The 26729-nt window shown below is 50.1% G+C and overlaps 1 protein-coding gene and 1 non-coding gene across 2 annotated transcripts in view; one reads left to right on the top strand and one right to left on the bottom strand.

Annotated features, from left to right (window-relative positions):
- Positions 1-26729, bottom strand: part of PHF2 (PHD finger protein 2) — an 89028-nt gene that overhangs the window by 44169 nt on the left and 18130 nt on the right.
- Positions 14781-14852, top strand: TRNAA-GGC. Its single transcript has one exon. It is a non-coding gene; the product is annotated as a tRNA-Ala (tRNA).

Below are 26729 nucleotides of genomic sequence, written 5' to 3'. Positions count from 1 at the left end.
TGACTTTGGGTTTGATCGTGGATTCCTAAGTATGACACCAAAAGTACAAGCAACAAGAGGAAAAATAGGTAAACTGAACATCATCAAAATTTGAAAGTTTTCTGCATTAAAGGACATCATCAAGAATGGGAGAAAATATTTACAAATCATATACCTGATAAGGGTCTATCACTCAGAATGCATAAAGAACTTTGCAACCCAACAACGAAAAGACAAATCAGTTAAAAATGGTCAAAGGATCTGAATAAATATTTCTCCAAAGAAGATACACAAATGGCCAACAAGCACATGAAAAGATGCTCAACATCCTTGGCCACCTGGATGCCACTGAAGTGCAAATCAAAACCATGAGATACCCCTCCACACTCACTAAGATGACTACAACTTAAAAAAGAAAAAAAATAGGAAACTAGCCAGTGCTGACAAGGATGTGAAGAAACCAGAGCCCTCTTACATCACTGGTAGGTATGCAAAATGGTGCAGTTTCTATGTTAAACAGTAGAATTGCCACATGACCCTGCAATTCCGCTCCTACGGATAGACCCAAAAGAGCTGAGAACACTTTCTCAAACAAATCCTTGTACACAAATGTCACAGCAGCTTCAGTCACAGTCACCAAAAGATGGAAGTAACCCAGATGTCTGTCAACTGATGAATGGATAAGCAAACTGCAGGTGTCGCCACACAACGGAGTAGTGTTCAGCCTTAAAAAGGAATGGAGCACTCGATACACACGACGACATGACGGACCTCAAAACCATCATGCTAAGTGGAAGGGACCAGACGTAAAAGGTCGCATATTACGAGTCCACTTATATGATCATGCCCATAACAGATACATGCAGAGAGACAGATCAACGGGTGACCTGGGAGGGTGGGGGGAGGGGAGAATGGGGAATGACTGTTTAGCGCACTTCCGCTTGGGATGAAAATGTTCCAGGAACTAGACGGAGGTGATGGTTGCACAACACTATGACTGTATTAAATGCCACTGAATTGTTCACTTTAACAAGGTTAATTTTATGTGATGTGAATTTTATCTCAATAAAAAAAGAAAAAGAAAAGAAGCTGGCCCTGTGAGAGTGACACATTTCCATCGTCACTAAGGCTGGCTGAGTGCTCACTCTACATCTGGCAGCATCAGTAACCCTAAATGTATTTTTTTTGCAACAATCCTGCAATAATTGGGACAATTATCATTAGCACTGCTGTACAATGAGGAAACAGGCAAGAGAGGTTAGGTGTCTTCCTAGCCCCAGAGTCTCCTCACTGTTCAGGGGGACAGTCCTCCCTCACCCTCAGGCGTTGGCCCAGGATAAGCATGACTCCCTGCAGGCCACCACGTCCCCAAGGCCCCGGACAGGACACTGCCTGCCACAGATGCCCCAGCCCCACAGCCCCGGGAACAGAGCCTGAAGCCCAGAAAGACCTTTGCAAGTGTTTTGAAAATATAAAGTTTGCTCTTCACTTTAGAACGAAACGGAAATAAAGTGCAAGCAGTCTAAAGTCAGGTGTAAAAGACAAAGCCATCAAAATCAGAACGTGAGGGCGTGTTTGTTCTCACGATGCACAAGTGACTTTCTAAACAAACAAAAACACGGAAAGGAAACCGGAGAGGACACTGATGGACAGGGACAGTGCTCCTTATCATGAGGACAAACTTTGAAGTGCGAACTATGAAAAGCATGTACACAGCACACATGGCAAAGTGTTTCTACCCTTCCTCCATGAAATATACACCAAGGGCACCTCCCAGAAGCAGCAGGCGGAGCCCTGCGGAGAAGGATGCCCCACCTCACTGGCCACCATGAAAGGTAAGCTCAAATCACGATGCCGATGATTTTCACCTGACAAATTAACCAAACCCGAAACGCATTAAACTGGTAACACTCCACGCTGGTGAAGGCACAGCGAGGACAGTAAACACAGCCAGCTCACCACGGGTCTGTAGCCAAGGTTGTCCCCTCCCTCCACTGCCGGGTATGGGACGCGCCCTGGAGGCTCAGGCAGCAGAGGCCAGCCTCTCTCCACTCCTGAGGAGGAAGGGCTGACTCACCTGAACTCTCCCCCGGGGCTAGCCCACCCGGCTCCTTCCCTCCTAGTCCTCCTCAAATCCCTGCCTCCCAGAATCAGGTCACCGAAAGGGTCCTGAACCCTGGGCCTGCTCTGCATGACAGGCCCTGAGCCAGCTGTCCTCAGTTTGCTCATCCATAAAGTGACACCAGCGATCACACAAGGATAAAGACTGCAACTGCAGAGCTAGGCATGTGTGAGCCCCATCGCTCACACCCACCAGGAGCCGTGGGCTGAGACAAAAGACCCCTGCAACTGTTCAGGATTAGCCAGGTCCAGAAACTGGACCCAGAACCCACACCCCAGGTCTACACCTCATGTCCACACCTGCAGTCCTGTGAAAATTAATAAGCAGAAACCTCATTTAGAATGGAGGCAGGAGTCTTACGCCCTACCACTCGATGCCAACTGGAGTCCCAACAGGAAGAGAATGTACCCTTGCATCTCCAAGATGAAGAAGGTTACTACTTTACTCCTCAGCAGGAGGAGGAATGTCTCCTCGCCCGGCAACAGCCCAGACAACGAGAGAATGTCACGCTCAGCCAATGAAAAGCCACTACACTCTGAATTCCCAGTTTCCCCCAATGGACCCTTTATAACAGCCCCTCCCAACTTCCCCTTCTCCTCATAAAACAACGTCCCTCCTCTTTGTTCTCTGAACTTGCCTGTGGTTCGCCAGAGATTGCATGTCCCAACTTGCAGTTCTTTGCTATATCTGAATAAACCCATTTTGCTGTTAAAATGACTGGCTGTTTTACAGTTTTAGGTCAACAGGGCACATGGCACGTCCACACCGGGCGGTGGCTCCAGGCTGTCTTCTCACTGGCGGCCCCTGGAGCACACAAACACTGAGGGTGGCTGGCCTCCCCTGACGAGTCTGTCTTCATCCCCGCAGGGGCCATGCACACTCGTGGCTTGTCTGGAATCCCTGTGTGCCGGGGCCACAGGCACCCCAGGGACAGACAGACAGACAGGTTCTGCTGCGAGGCCTCCATGTGCTGGCACTGAACCTGCAGGCAGCCAGGAGGTCTGAAGGCAGATGACCAAACTCTGACACTGACTTGAGGCCGTTTCACCAGGTCAGGAGTCAGGTGCACCATGGAAGGTCCAAGACAGGTGGGGCCCAGGTGACAGGTGGGAAGCTGAGGCCCAGGCGTCATGACCCTGTGCATGTGCATGCTGACACTTCCACTCCATCCCTTGGGGCCACCTCTTTAGAATGCCACCCCCTGGGGGGCACAGGTCCCGCCTGGGCCAGGATGGGTCTGGCTGTTAGCTGCACTGTGCAGGAAGGCTCCCAGACTGAAAGGGAGAGAGGCAAGGGAGGTGGGCACCTGTTCTGCTGGGAACACCTTAGGGCTGCCCCTCACCTAGGAAAGCCACCCAAGGCCTGGGCCACACACCAGGGGGTGACCCCAGGCAGGCCCAGCCCCTCCCCTAATGGGTGCCAGCAGCCCCCACACACAACCGGACACATGTTGCGGCCTTGGCTGCCTGTGCCCACAGCCCTGACAGGGGCCACTTGACATATGGAAACTAAGGCCCCAGAACCAGCCCACCGGCTATGCTGTGAGCAGAGGGGCAGCCTCAAGGGTCCAGGGACCCACTGTTCAGTACCAGCTCCTGGGCAGTGAGCGTTAGGCCACATTGTGGTCACTGCCATCTCCTCGAGGCGGGCTGTTTCTTGAAACAGCTCATTTATTTCATTATCCGAAAGTTAAGGCTTACTGAGTGCCCCTAAGAAATTATTTGGGAAGTTATCAAAAAGTCTGAGAAGAGAACACAGCAACAGAAAAGGCAGAAGCACTTCCCTGCCCTAAGTCCAGGAGCAAAGACGCTGATGTTCTGATGGAGGGGTCACGCCGAGTGACCACCCGGGAGCGCGGGATCAGCACCACCCAGTGAGCACAGAGATGCACGAGCACCTAGTCGGCGGCTGTCAGTGTGATGGATCACTATTTTAAAATACTTTGAAAGATCAAACTTTAAAAAAGAGTTACACACTTCACATTAACGTAAACCAACCCCACTCTACCCTCACTAAGCACAGCGGGCAAGTGGCTAACGAACATCAGTCTGAAGAAAATGCCAAACACACACATGCCCGAGGCGTGGACTCCCACAGGCACGCCCTCTGCAGGAACCCTGCTCAGGGCCACCTGAGCCCAAGCAGCCAGATTTTCCTGGTCTGGAAGGTCTCCTCCCCATGGAGACCACAGCTAGCACAGGACAAGAGCCGGGCACCCAGGGACTTCCCCCAACGGACCTAGGGGGGCTCAGTACAGCCGGGCATCCTCTAGTCCTCCTGGGCCGATGGCAAGGCACCCGAGGGCCTCGCCTGTCCCCTGTCCCCTGTCCCCTGCAGGACTGCAGCAGACGAAGGCTCTGTGAGGACCCAGTGAGCCGAAGAAGGGATGAGGAGGGCCCTCACAGCAGCAGGCCCCAGACTCAGGGGTTTTTGGATGGAAGGCGGCATCGCCCTCCTGGGCAGCAGGCACTATAACCTGCCGCACACTGCAGGCCCAAGCAGGGGCTCAAAGCTACCTGCCAAAGGTCCAGGGGCAGAAGGAAGACGCGGGGCAACAGCCACGAGCCAGACCCCAGACACGGCCAGGCCCCGCTGCGTCCGTGTCCCCAAGATCACCACATCCGCACAAGGCAGTCCCAGCTGTAGCCTAGGGGGGTGGTCAGCCAGGCCTCGGGCTAAGCCGCCAGGTGAGCACACCGTGGTGTGCAAGCTGGGGGAGAGCAGGCAGGTGAGAGACGGAAAGAGGGGAAGAGAGGCAGAGAGGGAAGGAGAGAGGGAGAGCGCGGAGGCACGTAACTCAGGGCACAGGGGGCAAGACCAGGAGCTGGGAGGCGCGTTGTGGGGCCAAGGCAGGGGAACCCCGCACAGACCTCAGAGGCTGGATGGGGATAGAAGTCACCCGGGATATCGGTTCTAAAACAGAACTACAACTTCAACAGCTCTGGCACCTCGGCAAAAAGACACAGTCAGCCAGGCAATTGTTGAGTTTGTCCTTTTTATTAGCTCTGGTGAGAGCAGCCATCCCCCAAATGCCCCAAAGGCCACATGTCTTCCTGCAGGGCGGAAAGCTTCAAGGGCCAAATCATCATGGACCCTGCTGACCCTGCCTTCCCTCCCCTGGAAAGAACCCAGGCGGCTGGCACCCAGGACCGCAGGTCCCTAGGAGAGGCACAAATGAATGAGTGATGTTCCCACCAACTGGTAGATCTCCCAGGGGCCCAGGGACGGCTCTGCTCATGTGACGGCTGAAGGAGAGGGTGGGATACAGGATGAGGTCAGACCCAGGACTCACAGCGTGAAAGAGACCTGGAAACCACCTGCCCGACGCAGGCAGATCTACAACGCAGAATGCTCTGTGTGGCCAGGATACTGCTAAACTAACTTAAAAAAAAAAAAAGAATGAAATAGATCTTTACATCCTGACATGGAAAGATACTCACAGTAACTGCAGAGTGAAAAATCGTAGGTTACAGGAGAATGTGTACAGCATAATTCTTTTTAGTAGAAAACCCAAAACAAAATTATGGGTGAGTGTGCATGTGTGGGTGCATGTGCGTGTGCATGACTGTGTGTGCACTCCTGCATGTGTACATACATGTGTGTGCATACGGGTGTGTGCCTGTGTGTTCCTGTCTGTGTGCTCACTCAGTCCACCCCACTCATCCTGCCACTGGAGAGGCCAGGTGGTGAGAAACAGGGAGGGACACAGGTGCATTTTCAGGGGCTCATGACTGGTTTGATCTGAGCAACCAGTGACCCCAGCATGCCACAAAGTCAACACCAACCAAAGTTAAAGCTAATTTGCTGTCCAGGAAGTAGAAAGACAACAGAATTTTCAAAGGCAGAGGTGGGAGGGGGATAAGTCACTGAAGAAAATGATCAAGAAAGGGGGAACTGAGGGGCAGGGGGCTACAGATTTCAGACATTTGCAAAGGCAGCAAAATCACATCAGAATTGTCCGAGTGGCCATCCGTCCTCCAGGAATGCCCGTTCCCAGGGAAGCCTGGATTCCCCGCTCTTTGTGCAAAATCAGAGTCTGCCCCTTGGAGCTGCTCTGGCTGTCAGACCCTCACAACACCAAGGACCAGGGGAACAGAGACAAAAAGCAACTCTCCCCTCCAGTCGGGGCCACTTCTGGCAAGACTTTCTAGAATCCCAGCATGGGGGACCCAACGTCGTGGTGACAGCCCTGACAGAGGAGCTCCTAGGGCACCAGCCCCCAGCCCGGCCTGAGCACCCCACCACATTCCTCTGCTCAGCCTTTGGGAATTACGGCTAGAATTTTCTCATGAATCCACAGTTAGACTGTATGGTGGTTTTTTTCTATTGTGTTGTCAAGAGTGTTGATTTAATGTAAACCACAACTGCTCTAACCCTGTTTTGACATTTATTTTTTTTTAATCATAGGAGGAGCCTCAAAAAAAAGGAAGTGGCCCCTTTCGATCCAAGAGGGGAGGGGGACAGGCAGAACCTCCCCGACGTGGCAGCCCGCGCAGCCTCCAGCACCGAGGCGCTCAGAGGTGGCACAGTGGACGTGTCAATAATGGTCATGATGCAGGGGCTGCTGCAGGGACCGGGCGCTCCTCCTGCCCATGGAGGGACTAACGTGAGAAGAAGCTTCCTGCAATACAGTCGTGTGTGCCAAGAGCTTTAGAAAGGTTTTTATTCTTTAGGCCAGTAATTCCACAACTACAAACCTATACTAAGGCCAAAAGCAGAAATGCGCGTAAGATTCACATGCAAGAGGGTTCACTCCAGGATTATTTAAAATAGCAAAAAATTCGGAGCAATAAATTTTTCCAGCCAGGAGGTCGGATACCCAGGTCATGCTGCACTCACACAGCAGAATATGATGCAGCAATCAAAACTCTGGCTTTATACATTTTTGCAATCTGCAGATATTAAAACTACAGCTCCGGCACACAGTGACACAGGAGGGCCTTGAGCTGGTGCCAGTAAGAGCATGTTCATCTCCTCTTTGTACTTTTCTGTATTTTCCTAAACCACCCAAAATGCGTTTGTATTCCTTTTGTATGAAGCAGCCAAAGTCCTGCTATATTTTCAAAATCGAATGATGCCCCTTCCCAGCTCACTTTCTTCTGTCTTTTCTGGGTCCTGGTGTCCCACTGAAAAGCCCTCCTGAGCTGGCCTCCCTGCAGCAAGGCTAGGACACCCGTCTCATGGAGCCAGGTGGAGGGGAGAGGCCAGGCTGGCAGGAGAGACAGGGAGAGACAGGACAGGCAGACCCTGCAGGGAAGTTATGGCCGGGGGGGGGGGGGGGCAGCACAGGGGTTGCTCAGTGATTTCCCTCATGGTGATGTCATCCCATGTCAAGCCCACCCCACTTCAGAGCCATCCTGCTTCCTCCCTCCTCCTCCCCCATTCCCACCTGCGGTCCCTAGAAGATGCCCAGGAACTGGTCATTGGCACATTTCCATGTGACATGGCCATGGGGACTACAACTCGGTCACCACTCAGCTTCAAGATGGCCATCAGCCACAGGTCAAACTTGAGTTGATCCTTGAGACCATAATCGTGCAAACAATCACTATACCACAAAGTGCCCAGCCACAAGTCCAGGAGCCACACAAGCTTTTCCACACAACAGGGGAGAATCCACGGTGGGAGAAGGGAGGTGACACCCTCAGAGCCACACGCAGGCGAGAGGCAGGCTGGATGAGCGGCCCTTCTCAAACACCAGCAAGGGCAGCAAGTCTGGTCCTCATCTCAGGACGCCCCCAGGCCAGCAGCTGCCCATGGATTTCTGCTTTCACCCTAAGAGCCTCAGGCATGATGTACAAGGGAGAAACTGAGGCCCGGAGAGGCCGGCACTTGCCAGGCCCACGTGGGAAGGGGTCAAGAACAGGCAGGGGCAGCTGGGGCTATCTGCACCCTGCAGCTTGCACACCAGGCTCAGTAGCCTTCACAGCTCCCAGCCAGCCAAGGGCTTGCTATGCAGGGCAGGATAACAAACACCCTGCCTCGGGAGGTGGAGGAGATACAAGAAAGATCAGACCCCTGATGCGGCTGGGCCCTAACAGGATGAGTTCATAAAGAGGAGCAGGAAAGGGGAATGAGGAAACAGCCAGACCTGGCCCAGCTGGAGGAGCCCGGCCCACCTGGGGAGGAGGGCGCCTGTGAGCATGGGGTGTAGGGGGGTGTCTGACGTGGCCTGGGAGTGGTAGGTGACACTGCCCCACTGAGGAGTGTCTCACTCCCAACCCTGAAGGGCAGTCGGCCTGGGGACTCAGTACATCAGGATCCTCATGGGTCATTCAGACCATGCAGCTTCCACCAGGCCTTTGTGGGAACCCAGCCACAGAACGATGACAGAATTTCAGTGGGGTCAGTTCTGTCTGCTGGGTCTAGATGCAGACTCATGGCAAAAACCCACGTGGTTGCTCTCAGAAGCCACTAGGTTTAGGGTGACCATTACACAGCCATAGGTAACTAGGACTATGGGGAGGGACAGAAAGCTCAGAAGAGATGAAAACAGGCTCCAAAATGCAAAGGACAGTTGTCCTCCCAGCCCCTGGCAGTGTGGCAGGTGAACTCAAGAGGGGTTGTATGTACAATGCCCAGCACCGTGCTGGGCACACAGCAGGGGCCTGACAGGACATTTACTGCTGTCATAGCCATCACCACCATCACCATCACCACCATCGTCATCACCACTATCACCATCACCATCATCACCACCACCATCCCCATCATCACCATCACCACTACAATCACCATCACCACCATCATCACCATCACCACCATCATCACCATCACCACCATCACCATCATCACCACCATCATCACTACAATTGTCACCACCATGATCATCACTATCATTATCATCATTGTCATCATCATTATTTTCTCCTGCTGAGCTAATGGATCATGACACATGCTCTCATTTCCATCATAAGAAAGAGCAAAACTCCAGAGGGAAACACAGAATCTGCATGGAAAGAATGTCAATATCTATTCCGCTTCTCAAATGTGTCATATCCACTCTTCCAGGACTCTGAGGTAAATGGATTCCAGCCCAGCCCCTCCCTGTCTCCAAGGAGATAATGAGGGGCCAGTGACCTCTGACCAGCTGAGCTTCATGCCATCTTGCCCAAAGTTTTTCCTCCCTGGCTGTAACACTCTTGTTTGTGCTTCTCCACACTTCCTTTCAGCAGGATGGGGCTCCCTGGAAAGGAAGCTATGGGAGAGTCGGAAGCCATGGGGGAGACAGAAGCCATGGGATGATGGAAGCCATGGTGGGGTAGAATCCATGGGGTGGGTGGAAGCCACAAGGAAACAGCCATGAGGGACGGAGGCCTTGGGGGAATGGAATCCATGAGGGGGATGGAAGTCATGGGGAGGGGTGGAAGCCATGGGGGGATGGAAGCCATTGGCAGGCACTCCGGAGAGGAACCTCCACCATCCCCAGGCCACCCCTGAGAGCACCACTCTCAGGAATCTGGATGAAGCCCCTCGCAGGGTGAGGAAAGCAGGGCCCAAAGACCCTGTTCTTCTTTAACTCCCCAATTTATCGTAATTTATCACCATCTCTAAGAGAAGCACATGCATCCACACCTACGATGGCAGCAGACACCACAGAGGTACCCTTGTAGGGCACATGGGGTTTCCTCCTCTCTCCTAGTTCAATGGTTTAAACAAGGATAAACTGATGGTGCTCACTCTAGTGGAGGTGGAAGTCAAGGTCCCGAACGTCCACACACCTCTCCTGACAGTCACCTGGGGGCAGGCGAGGCACATCCCTCGTCTCCTTCATCTGGAAAAGGATCCCAAAGGCAGTGTGCGGGCTGCCAGAACAGGGAGGAGCAGGGCGTGGGGGGCAAGCACAGGGCCCTGGGAAGGGCCTGAGTGGGGCCAAGTGCGGCCACGGGAAGTCTACCAGCAGGTGCCCTGCACGGTCGGGCAGGACACAGCTGAGGGAGGAAAGCAGAGGCAGGCAGGTGACAGTTCTCTGCCTGCTCAATGTCACCGTCACCTAAGAGGGCTCTCTGATCCACTTTCCCTATTTTGAAATTTTAAGCCCTCCGAAAATGTTGAAAGGTTACTACAATGAATAGCCGTGTTCCCTTCACTCAGGTTCTCCAGTCCTTAACAACTCCTCTCATTTGCTTTACATCTCTGTAATTTTTTTTCTGAAATACTTGCAAATATGTTACAGACAGCAGGACCTGCCCCCTAATTCATCCGCCTGCAGCCTCCCGGGAACAGGGCTGTCTTCACGATAGCCACACCATCAAAGTTAACACCACAAGCATGTGTCTACATAGTCACATTTTCCCAGTTGTCTTGACAACATCCTTCTTAGCTATTTGTAGATTTGACGCAGGATCACACATGGCACCAGCTGCCCATCCTCTGGGCTCCTTAAATGGGGTCAAGGGACGCTCTTTGTCTTCGCTGGCGTTGTCCTTGGCAGGCTCCAAGCCAGTGGTCCCCTACAGACGCCGCGTCCTGCACTGCCGAGCGTTCCCACACGACAGCACTCGAGCTGCGTTTCCGGCCCGAGTGCCCCATGGGTGGTGCTGGTGCAGATCACAGACTCGGGTCGGGTTCTGTCCCGTGGGTCTCTTGGCCGGTGCAAGTCCACTATCGGCGGATGAAGAAGGGACTCTGTGAGGGGTCACTCTGTTGCCCCCACAACCTCTGACCTGTGGCCTCAGTGTGCAGGGCTAATCCAGCTGGAATCAGTTACTGCCCTTGGGCTTCCACTTACCAACATGCCCGGGCAATTACATTGTCTTGGCAATATGTCCAGACTATATCGAAGAGCCTCAGGGAGGGTTTTGAAGATCTGGACTCCCAGCCCCGCCTGACTTACTGGATCAGGCCCATTTCCAAAGACAAGCTGGAACCTGGGAGCTGCTATATAGAAGGGTCTATCTTAGGGAGCCGGGGGGGCAGGGCCTATGCCCCATGCAGGCCTCACTCGGGGTCTCCATGACCCATAAGGGGCTGTAATTCCCTTCTTAGGAGGACACACAGCCCCTTGCAGAGGAGCAGCCCACATGCACAGCACAAGTCCCCGGCTTGTTTCTGGTCAACACCCGTGGCCCTCGGCCACCGTCTGCGCTCAGGTGCCAGCTTTGCCTAGGAATTCACTGCTCAAGCACATCTCTGGGCTATGTTTGCTGAAGGAAAACCCCAAGCGTGACTGGCGGAAACCACAGAGCAGAGCCCCCTGCACATGGGACATAAGTCACTTACCCTTTATGAGTCCCGTTACTCAACCCTAAGCAAACTGCTTTGCCCAGCGCATTGCCACAGCCCCAATGGGACCAAAGCTCCATGACCTAGAAACCTGCAGGCAGCTCCACCCCAGAGGAAGGGGGAAGTCCTTGATTTCTAGACGGCATAGAGAGCCCAGCAGAGGACACAAGTGAGCAGACACCTGCCACCCGTGAGCAAACGAGAACAGGAGACTGGCCAGAGGACAGCACTCTAGGTCCCAAGACGCTCACGTGGACTTAGCTGACACAATGCCCCCCTAAGGGTTGCCGTCCAAAAATCTTACCCCTAAAGCATTTTCAAGCACAAAACCACATCTGCAGGTTTAGTTTAAGTAGGTGTTTGCTGAAGAGGAGAAGTAAGTGGGACACAGAGGCTCATGGCACTAAGAAACCAAGGCCACGTCGGGGAAGGCTGTAGGCCCCGATGGAGACCTGGCCCTTCCCACGCCCCACAGAGACGCCGCTGAGGGGGGCACCTCCTCGTGGTCCATGCCCTGCCACTGGCCTTGTGGACACCAAAATCCAAATGATTCCAAACAATGAACAGCAGTACCAGGAGTGAAAAATATCAGGTACCCAACTCAGCACCTGCCATCTGTGAGTCTCATGTGCCTCAGGGAGACCTCAGTCTAGGTCTGAACCGTATGTCAAGGATGGAGTAAATTGTAGGAATACATTTTTTATGGGAAAAAAAAAAAACATAATGAAACTGCCTGAACAGTGATTTAAATCATGGCTTTAAGTAAATAATTTACAGAAAGGGACACAGTGGTGTTTTCAATATTCCAAAAGAGGTGTAACAGTGCTTGTAGTAAGACGTGCAAACTAAAACTGCGACGTTCCCCCGCCACCTCCCCCGTCAGCTGGCACTGCCCTAGGAGGACGGGCAGGACGTGGTGTGGTGATGCTGCAGGAAGACGAGCACTCTCACACGCCCTCTGCGGAGACACACCTTGGCGCAGCCTCCAGGATGGGAGCTGCTGATACTGAAAACACGTGCACGCTCATCCGTGGCCCTCTTCCAAGAATGCGCAGTTACACCGGGGCCGGCGTGTACAGGGCGTTTCCCGCAGCAGCAAGCAGGTGTCCGTCCAGGGGACACTTAGGTCAACGTCTGGAATGCCCAGAAGCACCGACTCTACACTTGCAATCTGCAGCAGCCTCCAGGATGTCTCGTGCAGCAAAGCACAGGAGTTGGGAAAGGGGGGCAGGGCACCCACCCATTTTTTGTGCGCATTGAAGGAAAAGCAGACACATGCTCCTCTGTCATCAGAACGTTCTGGAGCAACTCAGAAACCTGACGCAACTGGCCAACTCTGGAGAAGACTGGTGATCAGCAGGAAGGAGACAGACTTGTCACAGAAGACAAATTCTTGACTCTTGAATTTTTTCCTGTGTACATATCGCTGTCTCCCTTTAAAAATTATAAAGAACTACAATACCAGTAAACTGATTTGATTCATCTCAGAGCTATTTGAATTTTTTAAAGTATATTCAAATAGACTTTTTCGAAAATATTCTTCTGGCTCTCAAAGATAAATCTTTATAGAATGCAGGTCAAAAGTAAGTGCTGGTGAGCGCTTATGGTAAAAGTGCTGGAACTTTCTGAGAGTAGTGTCAAGCAGGCAAGAGGTGAAGGCTCTGGAAACATCAAAAAATGAAGGGACTCAGCGAACCTCCATCCTGTCCAGCCCTCTCTTTTGTGAGACGAGGACACTAGGGCCCAGCGTGGACAGTGGGCCTGCCCCGCCTACTTTAATTCTCTCCACGAATCATGGTCAGCGTTTCTCTGGGACACGTGGGAAGCAGGCGGCCCGACGCACAGGACAGCCCTCCCCGACACAGCTCCAAGGAAACCACAGACACCCCGGCAGTCACAGGTCCCCACGCGGCCGGCCCTCAGACACCCATCACGTTTCCGCCCGGCAGGCACCGGAGGGTCACCTAGAACAGCCCAGCAGACGGGCCCTGGGCTGTGCACAGGGATGCAGCACGCGGCCCACAGGGAGGGGCGGGCAGCCGTGAGGAGGCAGAGGGGCGGCCCCTCTCAGCTCAGTGAGCAGCGGAGGTGAGAACATCGTGGCTCAGGGCCACGCAGGCCCGCAGGGGCGCCCTGTGGATGGGCGCTGGGCTCTGTCAGATCTCCCGATTTGTCACGAAAACCTGGGAATGCACATCCTTATGTGAAATCTCATGATTTTATATGATGCAGCTAATGGAACTGGTTTTGAAAACCCTGTGTGACCATCATCATCAGCCCGGCACACACCTATGGCCCAGTGGGCACTTTGCAGCCTGTGCCCCTCCCCTCAGTCACCAGGTCAGCATGTCCCCCATTGCTCTGGGCAGCTAAGCCCACCTGAGGCCCGCCTCTACAGCCCGGTGTCAGGGTTGGGAGAGATCCTACTAGCCTCTGAGGCCTTTCGGTGCTCCCTCTGTGACCTGGCATCTGGGGTGATGTTTGGGGCAGCAGCCCCTCCTCCCCCACCAACACAGGGTCTGCAACACATCCTGACCAAAAGGCAGTCCAGCGGCAATGGGGACCGCATTTGTCTTAGGAGACTCCAGGCCGGGGCCTGTTCTGGGACATCCACATGTAGAACTAAGAGCATAGCTGGTGTGTGGTCACAGGACGCTGGAAGGCCAGGATGCCAGAGTGCTGGGCATCCCTGTCTGACCCAGGCCTGCAGCAGCATCAGATGAGCAGGAGAAAGGACGCTGGCCTGGGTGCTGCCCCTCTGGGCCTCCCTCAGCCTCCTTGTCCATAAACTACAGCAAGAAAACCCAGATCAGGAGAGATTTAAAAACTCACAGACTAAAGTATCCAGTAACAGAGGAGCTGCTAAGTCAGTATTCGCCTAACAGATCATTATGCACCCAAAGGTTTGCTCTGACAGGGACACGTTTATACCATATACAGGAAACAGCACACTGAGTCATCGCAACATCCACAGAGAAAAGAGATGGGAGGAGGCAAGTGTTTACAGAGGTTACAAGTGAACACCTCTGGATGGTGGCATACCTTTGTATAAAGGGGACAGATTCCTTTTCTGTAAAATATTTTTTTGCAACAAAATAACAGGCATACTAAAAAACAAACAAACAAAAAAACAGTCTGAAGAGACAGAAAGCATGAGATATGCTTTCTCAGATATGGCAGGGATGTTGGAATTATCAGATAAGGAACTAAATTAACTGTGATTAATATGTTAAGGGTTGTAACGGAAAAAGTGGACCATGTGTGAGAACAGATGCGCCATGTAAGCAGAGATGGAAATCCTAAGAAAGGAATAAAAGGAAATGCTAGAAATCAAAAACACTGTAACAGAAACAAAGAAAAAGAAAATATTTTGAAACAAAAGCCAGAAGGAGACAACATTTATAGCAAAGATAAGAATGACACCAACTTCTCTTTAGAAACCATTCAGGGGGTGGGGTGCATAGCTCAGTGGTAGAGCATGTGCTTGGCATGCACAAGGTCCTGGGTTCAATCCCCAGTGCCTCCATTAAGGGGGGGGGGGGGGACAGAAAACATTCAAATATGAAGAAAGTAGAGTGAAACCTTAAAAGTGCTGAAAGACAAACCACCAACCTAGAATTTTGTATCCTGCAAAATTATCCTTCAGAAGTGAAGGAGAAATGAAGACTTTATCAGACAAGCAAAAACTGAGGGAATTTGTCACCAGGAGACCTGCCTTGCAAGAAATGTTAAAAGAACAGCTTCAGAGAGAAGGAAAAGGACATAGTAAGTCAGACACTTTGATCTACATAAAGGAAGAGCATTAGAAAAGGCATAAATTAAAGGAAAGTAAAATCTTTAATTTTCTTATTCTTAATTGATCTAACAGATAATTTATTCAAAATAATAATAGCAACAATGAACTAGATGATTATAGCTTAGGATTAGGTGAAATAAATGATGGCAATGTCATAAGAGACAGGAGGGAGGAACAGGGAACATTCTCTTATAAGGAACTTGCAGTACCCACAAGTGATACAGTGTATTTGAAAGCGGACCTGGCTTAGGTATAAATATAAATATAAATATAAATATAAATATAAATATAAATATAAATATAAATATAAATATAAATATAAATATAAATATAAATATAAATATAAATATAAATATAAATATAAATATATATATATTGCAATATAGATAGCAAATATATATATATTTTTATATAAATATATAAATATATATAGCAAACTCAAGGGCAATCACTAAAAAAAAGTTTAAAAAGAAGTATAATTGATATATTAAGAGAGGAGGAAAATGAAATCATATAAAATGCTCCATTAAAGCCAGAGAAGGCAGAAAAGAGTAGAAGAGAAAACCCAAAACAAATAACAAGGATGCAATAAATGGAAAATAGAAGCAAATATAATAAATATTAATCCAACATTTTCAATAATCACTTTAAACATCAATGGTCTAAATACACAAATTAAAAGACAGAGACTGTAAGAGTCAGGGGAAAACAAAACTACATGTTGCGTATCAGAAACTCACTTTACATACAGAGTCACAGATTGAAAGGGACATTGTTGGGGTGGGGAGGGAGGAGGGGTGGTATGGGAACTCTCTGTGCTTTTTGCTCAATTTTGCTGTGAACCTAAAACTATTCTAAAACATAAAATTCTGTTAGAAAATAAATAACAATAAAAATTTTTAGGCTAGGGGGAAGTAAAGGATTGAAGAAAGATGTATCATTGTTTATACTAGTCAAAAGAAGCCAGAGCAGCTATATTAATTTCAGATAAAGGAAACTTCCAAACAAGAAAAGCCATAGGACAAATAGAGGCATTACATAATGATAAAGGGGGTCATTTTCCAAGAAGATAGAACAATCCTGAATGTATCTATGCCTAATAACAGAGCATCAAGATACAGGAGGCAGAAACTGACAGACCACAAGGAGAAACAGACAAACCCATTAGCATATTAGAGATTTCCACATCCTCTATCAATAATTGAGTACCCAACAGACAGAAAAATCAGTAAGGACATAGCTGAACTGAACACCACCATCAATCAGCTGGGTCTAATTCACTTTTATAGAATACTTCATCCAACAAAAGCAGAATGAACGTTCTCAAGCTCACACAGAACATTGACCAAGAGAGATCACGTTCTGGGCAATAAAATACACTTTAACAAATTTAAAAGAATAGAAATCATACAAAGAATGCTCGCATACCACAATGGAATTACACTAGAAATCAACAAAGAAAGATATTTGGGAAACCCCCAAATACTTGGAGATTAAATAACTCACTTCCAAATAACACACAGGTGAAGTCTGAGGAGAAATTTTAAAATATTTCTAACTAAATGAAAATGAAACAGAACTTAGAAAATTTATGGGATGCAGCGAAAGTAGTGCTTAGAGGAAAATTTATAGCATTGAATGTAAACATTACAAAAGAAGACCTAAAAGCAGTCATTTCTGCTGCCACCTGAGGAAAACTAGAGAAAAAGAGAAAACAAAATCCAAAGTAAGGAGAAGGAAGGGAGTCATAAAAATTACAGCAGGAAGTAATGCAATTGAAAACAGTAAATATTAAAAAAAATCAGTGAAAGCAAAACATGGTTCTTCAGAAAGATCAATCGATAAGTCTTTAGCTAGGTTAACAAAGAAAAAGAGAGAAAACACAAATTACTAATGTCAGAAATGGAAGAGGGGCCATAACTACACATCCCATGGACATTAAAGGGATAATAAAGGAATATTATGAACAACTAACTCTATGCTCCTAAATTTGATAACCTAGATTAAATAAACCAATTCCTTAAAAGATTCGATCTACTAGAACTCATTCAAGGAGAAATAAATAATCTGATTAAGGCTGTATCTATTAAATAACTGGAATCAATATTTAATAACCTTCCAAAATAGAAAACAGCAGGCCCATGTGGGTTCTCTGATATATTCTGCCAAACATTTAAGGACAATATTATAACAATTCTTTACAGTTTCTTCCTGAAATTAGAAGCAGAGGAAATATTTCCTAACTCATTCTCTGAGGCCAGCATTACCTTAATACCAACCTAGATAAGGAGAGAGAAAGGCAAATCAGATAGACAGGAAGACTGGAAAACCAGACAAAGACAAGAAAGGAAACCTTTGTTCCAATCTTTCTCATGAACATAGATGGAAAAATCTTCTACAAAACATTAGCAAATCAAATTCAACAGTGTATAAAAAGAACAAGAGGGATTAATTTCAGCTAAGCAAGGATGGTTCAATATTTGAAAGCCAATTAATGTAATCTACCACCTAAACAGGCTAAAGAAGAAAAATTATATAATTATATCAATAAATACAGAACATGTTTCTGACAAAATCCAACGCTCCTTCATGTAAAAATTCACAGAAAACTAGAAATAGAGGGGAATTTCCTCTATTTTATAAAGAACATCTTATAAAAACCTACAGCTAACTTATACTTAATATGAGAAACTAGATGTTTTCCCTCTAAGATCAGGAACAAGGCAAGAATATTCACTATTACCACTCCTATTCAACATGGTACTGGAGGTTCTAGCTAACAAAATAAGACAAGAAAAGGAAATAAAAGATACACAGATTGGGAAGGATGAAACAAAACTCTCTTTTTTTGAAGATGACATGCTGGTCTACATAGAAAATCCCAAGTAATCAACAAAAGAACTGACCTACAGGTGATTATAGCAAGGCTGTGGGACACCAAGGTTAACATACAAAGGTAAACTGTTTTCTATATACCAGCAATGAACAATTAGAATTTAAAATTAAAAACTGTGTTGGTATTAAAAACACAACACCATTTATATTAGCACCTAAATCTAACAAAATGTGTACAAGATCTATATGGGAAAAACACAAAACTCTGATGAATGAAATCAAAGAACTAAATAAATGGCGAGATACTGCATATTCACAGACAGGAAGAACCAGTTTTGCCAAGATATCAGTTCTTCACAACTTGATCTATAGATTGAACGCAATCCCAATCAGAAAGACGCAAGTTACTTCGTTGGTATTGACACACTGATTCTAAAGTTTAAATGGAGAGGTAAAGACCCAGAATGACCAACACAATACTGAAGAAGAGTGAAGGTGGAGGACTGACACTACCCAACTTCAAGACTTACTATAAAGTTACAGTAATCAAGACAGTGTGGCATCTGTGAAATACCAGATGAACAGACCAATGGAGCAGACGAGAGCTCCCAGAAATAGACTCACACCAATATGGCCAACCAGTCTTTGATAGAGAAGCAAAGGCAATAAATGGAGAAAGATGGTCATTTCAACAAATGGTGCTGGAACAACTGGACAACCACATGCAAAAAAGGAGGGGGAGGGTAGACCTAAATGTAAAACTATAAATCTACTAGAAGAAAACATATAAGAAAACCTAGATGACCTTGGTTTGCTTATGACTTTTTAGATAAAATACCAAAAGCACAATCCTAAAAGAAAAAATTGATAAACTGAACTTCGTTAAATTAAAAACTTCTGCTCTGCAAAACACACTTTTAAGAGAGTGAAAAGATAAGCCACAGACTGAAAGAAAATCTTTGCAAAACATATATCTGAAAAATGACTAGTATCCAAAATATCGAGAGAACTATTAAAAACTCAACAATAAGACCAACAATCCATTAAAAAATAAGTCAAAGATATTACCAGTCCCCTCATCAAAAAAGATAACACAGCTGGTAAAGAAGCATATGAAAAGGTATTCCACATCACATGTCATCAAGGAAATGAAAATTAAAACAATGAGATACTACTACACACCTATTAGAATGGCCCAAATCTGGGACACTGACATCACCAGTGCTGATGAGTCTGCAAAGCAACAGGAACTCTCATTCATTGTTACGGGGGCTGTAAAATGGTACAGCCACTTGCGAAGACCATTTGCCAGTTTCTTACAAAACTAAGAGTGCTCTTAACATTTGATCCAGAAATGGCAGTCTTTTGGTATTTACTCAAATGAGCTGAAAAATTATGTCCACACAAAAACCTGCACATGGGCATTTATAGTAGCTTTATTCATAATTGCCAAAACTTAGAAGCAACCACGATGTCCCTTAGTAGCTGAGTGGATAAATAAGCTGTGGTACATCCAGACAACGAATATTACTCAGTACTGAAAAGAAATGAGCTTTCGAGCCATGAAAAGACATGGGGGGAACTTAAATGCACATTAGTAAGTGAAAGAAGCCAGTCTGAAACTGGCCGCATACGGTATCATTCCAACTATATGACATTCTGGAAAAGCCAAAACGACGGAGACAGTAAAAAGATTATTGGTTGCCCTGATAGGCAGGGTCAACGTCCCTACTCAGCCTGGAAGCAGTTTCAGAAGACGTACGGTCACCCCTCTGCAACCCCATAAGATTATGGGAGTAAAATCTCTGAGCGGGGAGTGAGACAGGAAGGAAGGTGGCAGGGCACAGCCATTCAGGGAGTAACGCAGCAATTAACATCAAAATGGTGGAAGACCCAACCCCCAGTTGGCCTTGAGGATTAAGATGGTGGGAGATTTGACTTCTAGTAGACCTTGAGCTTCATTATACGCTCACTGTAACATATTAGCATGGTGAATAACGTGCCCACAGGCACCATGACAGTCCCAAGGGTAACCACAAAAGGTCAGAGAGTGGGCAATGGCCAACTTCCTGGGAATCCCAGCCTCTTCCCCAGGTTAATTAGAATGGTCCTCCCACTTGTTAGCATGTGAAGCTATCGAGCCCATTAAAAACTGGCAAAAACTGGCAACAGCATCCCTCGCGGCCGCCTCTCGCTCCCTCATCTTCGGAGACAGCCGGCACTCTGTCTATGGCGTGTGTACCTACTTTTACTCTAACCTGAGCACCCACCCCCCACACCTTGTGGCCTTTCTCTTGCCTTTCAAAACAGCCTACACTCTATGCAGTATGCATCTCTCTAAATAAATCTACCTTTACTCAAATAAAAAAAAAAAAATCGGTGGTTGCCAGGGGAGATGGGGGGAGGGATCACAGAGGACTGGTTTTTAAGGCAGTGCAAATACTCTTGTATGACACTATGATGGTGAATACATGTCATTATACATTTGTCCAAACCCACAGAATGTGCAACACCAAGAGTCAACCTGAATGTAAACTATGGAATTAGTTAGTAATAATGTATCAACATTGGCTCATGAATTATAACAAACGTTCCACACTGATGCAAGATGTTAATGACTGGGGCGCTGGGGGCAGGTACGAAGGGGTACATGGGAGTTCTCTGCACTTTCCACCCAGTCTTTCTGTAAATCTGAAACTACTCTTTCAAGAAGTCTTTTTTTTTAATCAGGAGAAGTTCCATGTGTGTCCACAGGCTTACTGTGGGCTCCTGGAGAGACACATGGAGCCATTCGGTGAGAAGGCTGGAGAAAAGCTGCCAAGACCTTATGGAAACACCTTATGAGGGAAATACTAATAAAAACCTGCAGAAACAATATCTCTCCCAGATATTAAAATAAGTTTAAAACAAGCAAGCAAATGGGCAAGGACTAGCAGCGACTAAATGCTGACTTGCTGGGTAATGAGATCGTGAAGCATTCTGCTATTTAATTTTGAAATCCCATACAAGTGCAAATGTAAATCAGCTCTCTAAATTTAAAAGCAAGGCCTCCTGTTCACCATCACCAAGCCCACTCTTCCCCCGATTCCCTAACACCACGAGCAGCGCTCAGGGCTCCAGGCTGATGCCTCCACTGTGCCTGACCCTCAGCTCCCCCACCCCACCCCACCCCACTCCACCCCCATGAGCACAGGCCTCCACCACCAGCCACAACCTGCCTCTTGGTCTGATCTCTGGAGCAGCATCTGTCTTCTCCCACCTTGGAGGGGCCTCCTTATCTTGGGGTCTCCCCCTCCAGCCTCCTCGTGCTCACACATATGCTCCCAGATCAAGGCCAGGGTGTCTCCCCCGCAAACAGCAGAAATGCTTCCTCGGCCGGCAGGCTCTGGGACAACCACAGACAGCCCAGCAGTGTCCAGTGGGTGCTGGCTGGCACACCTGGACCCTGGGCCCCTCAGGGCCAGAAGTGGCAGCAGGGCTGGGGAATCCAGAGGTGGCCACTGGGTAGCCTCCAGGGGCTAACTAATGGGGCAATGTCAAGGTGAGCATTTAAGGTGAGGGCACCATCCCACCAGCCAGGCCCAGGCACAACCCCATGAGGATGCTGCTGGGCAGGAGTTCTGGGAACACCCAGGACAAGCCGCCCTGAAAGAAGAGTAAGGCTTCCTTCCACAAGCAGGTTTGCAGATAAGGGGTGCACTGGGCAAAGGTGCAGGGCAGCACCGAGAAGCCCGTGTGGTCCTGGCCTGAGACAGGCCAGCAGGGACTCAGGGTGCACCCAGCACGTCCTGACCCAGGCAGAGGGTGTCACTTGAATCTGCAGACAGTGGGGGCGTCCTGGGCTCCATCTGGTCAGCCCTACAGGAGAATGTTCTGGAAACAGGTGCAGAAGAGTTGAGCACAGAAAAGCTACAGGCAGATATCAGCTGTAAAGACCCCAGAAGCCGAGGTGAGAGGTAGCCTCAGGAAGGGGGTTGCTGGGACCCCGGCTGTGCAGACAGTGGGAGACTGGCACCAGCAGTACTTTTGGGGGCCCACAGCACCTCAAAGTCAACCAAGGACAGGCTGCGTCCGTCGCCTGTGAATGCCCTGTGCTCTGCGGCTGGAAATATGAGCCCCAGTCAGGAGCCAACCATTCCTTCCCCAACTTGGCTGCTCCCACCAAGTGGTGAAAGGTCCCGGGACGGGGGAGGCCTGTGCCAATCTCGCACTGTGGCCCAGGTTCCCAGCGCTCATGTCATCATCTGGGCCAGCTGCCTCTGTAGCCGTGGGCCCTGGGGAGGGCAGCCACAGACCCGGGAGTCCAGCTCCATCTCGCAGCTTCCTTCCCACCTCTGTGCCCTCACTGGTCCAGGAGACTCGGGGTCCTCTTAGCTCCACATCACCCCTTCCCTGCTGGAAAGACCCCTAGGCAGGGCTGCTGGCCCCAGGCTCTGGGAGAATGGGAAGGCTCTGTGTCCCCACAGCCTTGCCAGTCTGTCACAGCAGTAGAGTCACCCCTGAGGGGCAGTATCACAATAAAGGAGCCATTCGGCCAGCCTCAAGTCCTCTGACCAGATAAATTCACTGCCGGGACTCTGCCCCAAAGACATGATTCCAAAGACGTAAACAGATGTTTCCGATACTCTGGGTGCCCCACACAGGGAGGCCTGAGGCAGGGACACCACTAACCAAGGTACTCACTGCGAGCCACATTTGAAGCCGCAGGAAAACACGTTTACAACATCGGGATGTGTCTCCAGCCACGTGGAAATAGCATGGGGGGCCCGAAGGCTGGGGGAGCAGCAGCAGGGCCACAGTCCGTGGCAGCCTGCGGGTGGACCTGCCGCTGGGCCTCACTTTTCCCATGACACTGTAGGTGTCTCTGCTGATCAACACCTCCTTTCACAGCCCTGCTCTGCTCAGCCACGGCACTGGTCCCTGAAAGGCCTTGTTGAATATGCAGATCAGTGCAGGGCTAGCCCAGACCCACGGGACATCAGACAGAAGCTGGCTAAAGGCTGCCGCACAGGGGTAGGGTTTCCAGAGCCCACAGAGCAGGGAAGAGGGGCACCCCTGGGGGGCTGTCTCAGATGTTGCAACACCCCCTAGAAACTGCACCGTGGGGCAGGGACGAGCTGTGCACCACAGACCTGGGTGGGAACGGCAGCTCCCTGGGACCTCAGGAGGATAGATCTCCAAACATAAGGAGACGATCTACCCCGAGGGAAAGTAGGACTTAACTTCCAAGTACGTCATAGAATAATAGAGCCATCTAATAGAAGATATAAAATAATTCTAAATGATTGTAGAAGAAAAGAAAGATTCAAAAGCATGAAACACACACTTACACACACTCTGGAGAAAAAAAAAATGATCAGACAAATCTGAAAAACTAGAACTTCCAGAAATAAAAAATGACATTAAAATTTAAAACTCCATTAACAGTTTCAGCAACAAATTAGACACATTTGTTTCATGTGTCCATCGAGTTCAGAGAACTGGTAAACTGAGTTACCAAGAATGTCACCAGAGAGAAAAAGACGTGGGGAAATGCGATAGCAAAGTTAAGGCCCGTGGAAGAGAACGAGGAGGTCCAGCACAAGAGAAAAGACAGCTCCAGGAGGGAAGGAGAGACTGGACGGAAGGGCAAGGGACGGGGGCTGAGGGCTGGGTGGAACAGGAGGAAGGCCTGGCTCAGCTCCCGGAGCAAAGCCATCCTACTTAAAGGAGGGACTACGAGTAGCTGGAGAAGCAGAGAAGCCACTTCTCGGCTGCACCCCTTAGCCAGGGCCCCCTCCCCTTCTCCAAGACCCTCTTCCCACCGCTGCCACCATGGTCACTGGGGGGTGGGGGGCAGCTGCATCGCCACCTGTGAAGTCCCGGGGAGCAAACGATTCCTTCGTCCTCCAGAAACAATGTCTGGGCTTTGCTCCCACCCTCCTGAGGGCCTTGCTGGTGTGCCCACCAGGCCGGGGCTCTCACTGGGCCCTGAGCTACCTCCTGGGTCCTCCCGGGACCATGGACACCCTCCTGGCACAACAACGTGTGGAGCCCGGATGCCAGTCCTTCCAGCACACAGCTGCCTCTCCCGAAATGCCGAGCAATCCCAAACACTGATTTTTAAAGTCCATAGTTGGCTAATTTCTCCTCTATTCTTTACCAAATAAAAACATTTAAAAAAAATAAAAAGAGAGAGATTGGACCCCTCTTCGTGTGTTTTCCACCAGTCAGAGCCTGGCTGCAAGGTCAGCACGGCTGTGGTGTCAGGACAGCCTTTCCCTCTCTCAGGCTTGAGCAAAACCAAACTCCTTGGTGACGCGGTGCTCCCTAGAACTTCTCCTGCTGAGCCAGTGGGCCTCCATTGGGCCTCCAGCTACAGGCCTCCAGGCGGTGGGGCTGAGACCCTGGCCCCCCTGGGCTGCTGAGCTTGACACGCACCAGGGCATGATCACAGAGCGGCTGTTGGCCTGGGACTCACTCCGCATGACAACCTGCGAAGCGGCCCCTGCCCTTTTCACTTTACAGGTGAGAGGCGGGGACAGGTGAGGGCCCGCTCAGGCTGTGTGGCTGAAGGTGGCCGCACGGATCTGAGTTGCAAAGCCACCCCACACTGCAGGGAGGCTGGCACTCGCATCAGGGGAGCCGTGCATCCCGGGCAGCTTGGGCTCCCACGGTGAGGACAGGTTTCAGACTAAGAGAATCACACAGGTAATATTCTGAAAAATTCCTAGCCTCCTCCTCCTACTGCACCTGCCATCCCTTCAGGAGAAAGTATGAGAGGCATCTGGGGACTTGAGAGTTTAGAAGGACCTCCCCCAAATTCTCAGGGTGCTGAGCACAGGCTGCCATACCCTCCCTCCACTGCTCTGTGCTGCACACACACACACACACACACACACACATACATGCACACTCTACACTCCACAACACACACACACACTGCACACCGCAGGGCTCTCCTCTCACTGGTAAAGCAGGCTGGAGCTGGGGGGGCACGGGGCAACCCAACAGCCAGATTCCCTCTCTGAGATGTGCTGAGGTCCCACCGTACTTGGCTGCAACATCTTCGTTGACAAAGATGCAGGTCTGGGCTGCACCTAGGGTGGCCAGAGTTAGCAAGTAAAAATACAGGACACCCAGTCAAGTTTGAATTTCCAATAAAGAGAAATTCAAACCATTTCTGATCGGGCATCCCTACCTGCATTTCTAAGTCCCTTCCGGCACTGAATCCTCCAGCTGTGTGAAATGAGGGTTGGACCCCATCTGTCCCAGCTGAGACAGTTCACGCGTTAGCGCAGACCAGGAACGAGAAATGCAGGGGTGAGTGGACGTGGCAGGGGTTCGGCCAGCTCCCCCGTGCGCTGTTTCCTGGCTTTGGGTCCCACTGTGAAACGCTGGCATTCAAACAATGAACGCAGCACAGTCCTTTACTTGGTTTTCCACCCTCCAGGCACCCTGTCTTCTTGTATAACCTCCACCATTGCTCATTTGGACTTTGTTTCACATCCCTTCCTTGATCCCTCTGGTATTCACTTCTTGGACTTATGGAACAGAAGGGCTAACCGGGGGTCGTGGAGGGGCAGTGGCGTCACTGCGCGGCGTGAGCCCACTGCAGCCGTGAGCCCATCTGCTTTCAGGCCAGGCCACCACTGCCTAACCGCTGCCTGTCGCTGCCACGGGCAGGTGAATGTGCTGGACACTAAAACTAACCCCCAGAGTAGCCCTGGCCCCACAAGCCACCCCTGGAACTGCCCTTGGGAGCCCCTGCGGGGTGCACGGGGGCAGGTGTCTGAGCAGACCTCACCCTCGGGGCTCTGGTTCCAACCCCACGTCCGATGGAGTCGGCCCGCTGAGGCCTGAACTGAAGGGAAGAAGGGGCTGCAGGACAAACGGCACAAGTGAAATGACTTATGAAGAACACACACGACACAGTTTCCGAGGGGCCAAGCACAGAATCAGACATGTGGGAAAGGTGGGGCTCATGCCGGACCCCCAAAAGCAGGGGAACAGAGCAAGGTCAACAGGACGGCACTGGATGCAGCCTCTCAGGGACAAGCCTTCCTGTGAACCCGGAGGTGGTCACAGTCCCCCTGCACGGGGGCCTCTGCACTGGACCCGCTCCTGGGGTCAGGTGGTTGATCCACCCAGACACGCTCAGCGCACACCCGTGGCAGACCCCTCTGGAGGCCAACTGTGCTTTCTGGGGCCCGGGGGCAACAGGACACCTCGCTGGGCTCTGCCCGAGCCCACAGCCAGTCCCGAGGCACAGAGTTCCAGGCCCACATGGGCTAGCACTGGAGGTGCCATTCCTGGGGACGTGAACAAGAACGGGACCTGAAAAACCACATGGCAGCCAAGACTTCCAGCTGTGGGGCCTCCCAAGCCCCTCTTCAGCCCATCTCCCCAGCCAAGGGGACCCCACCCCGAGCCTCGGGGCCAGCCTGTTGGACCTTCTCGCAGCCTGAGAGGTGGGTGGGCCTCCCAGGAGGTGCCCGGATGCGGGGCCATGCCCTACTGCAGAGGTGACAGCTGCAAGGACCAGCTCGGGCGAGGCCACTTCTCACTGAGGACAGGGGCTGTCCCCACTTACCACCATCACCTGTGGAAGTTCCACCCAGCCCCTGGGGACCCTGCTGGCTGCTCACCCTCTGCAAACACCACGTGTCCCTCTCCATGGCCTTTCTGGTAAGACGGGAGTCAAGTCTCAAAGCTCTGGCCACAAGGAAGGTGGCAAAGCTCCCACAAAGTGTGGCCACATTCACAGGGAGTCCGTGTCATCATCAGTCAGTC

The sequence above is a fragment of the Camelus ferus genome, chromosome 4, assembly GCF_009834535.1.
Source record: "Camelus ferus isolate YT-003-E chromosome 4, BCGSAC_Cfer_1.0, whole genome shotgun sequence".
Lineage (NCBI taxonomy): Eukaryota > Metazoa > Chordata > Mammalia > Artiodactyla > Camelidae > Camelus > Camelus ferus.
The sequence above is the reverse complement of the archived record's forward strand: the minus strand, read 5'-3'. Positions and strand labels throughout refer to the sequence as shown.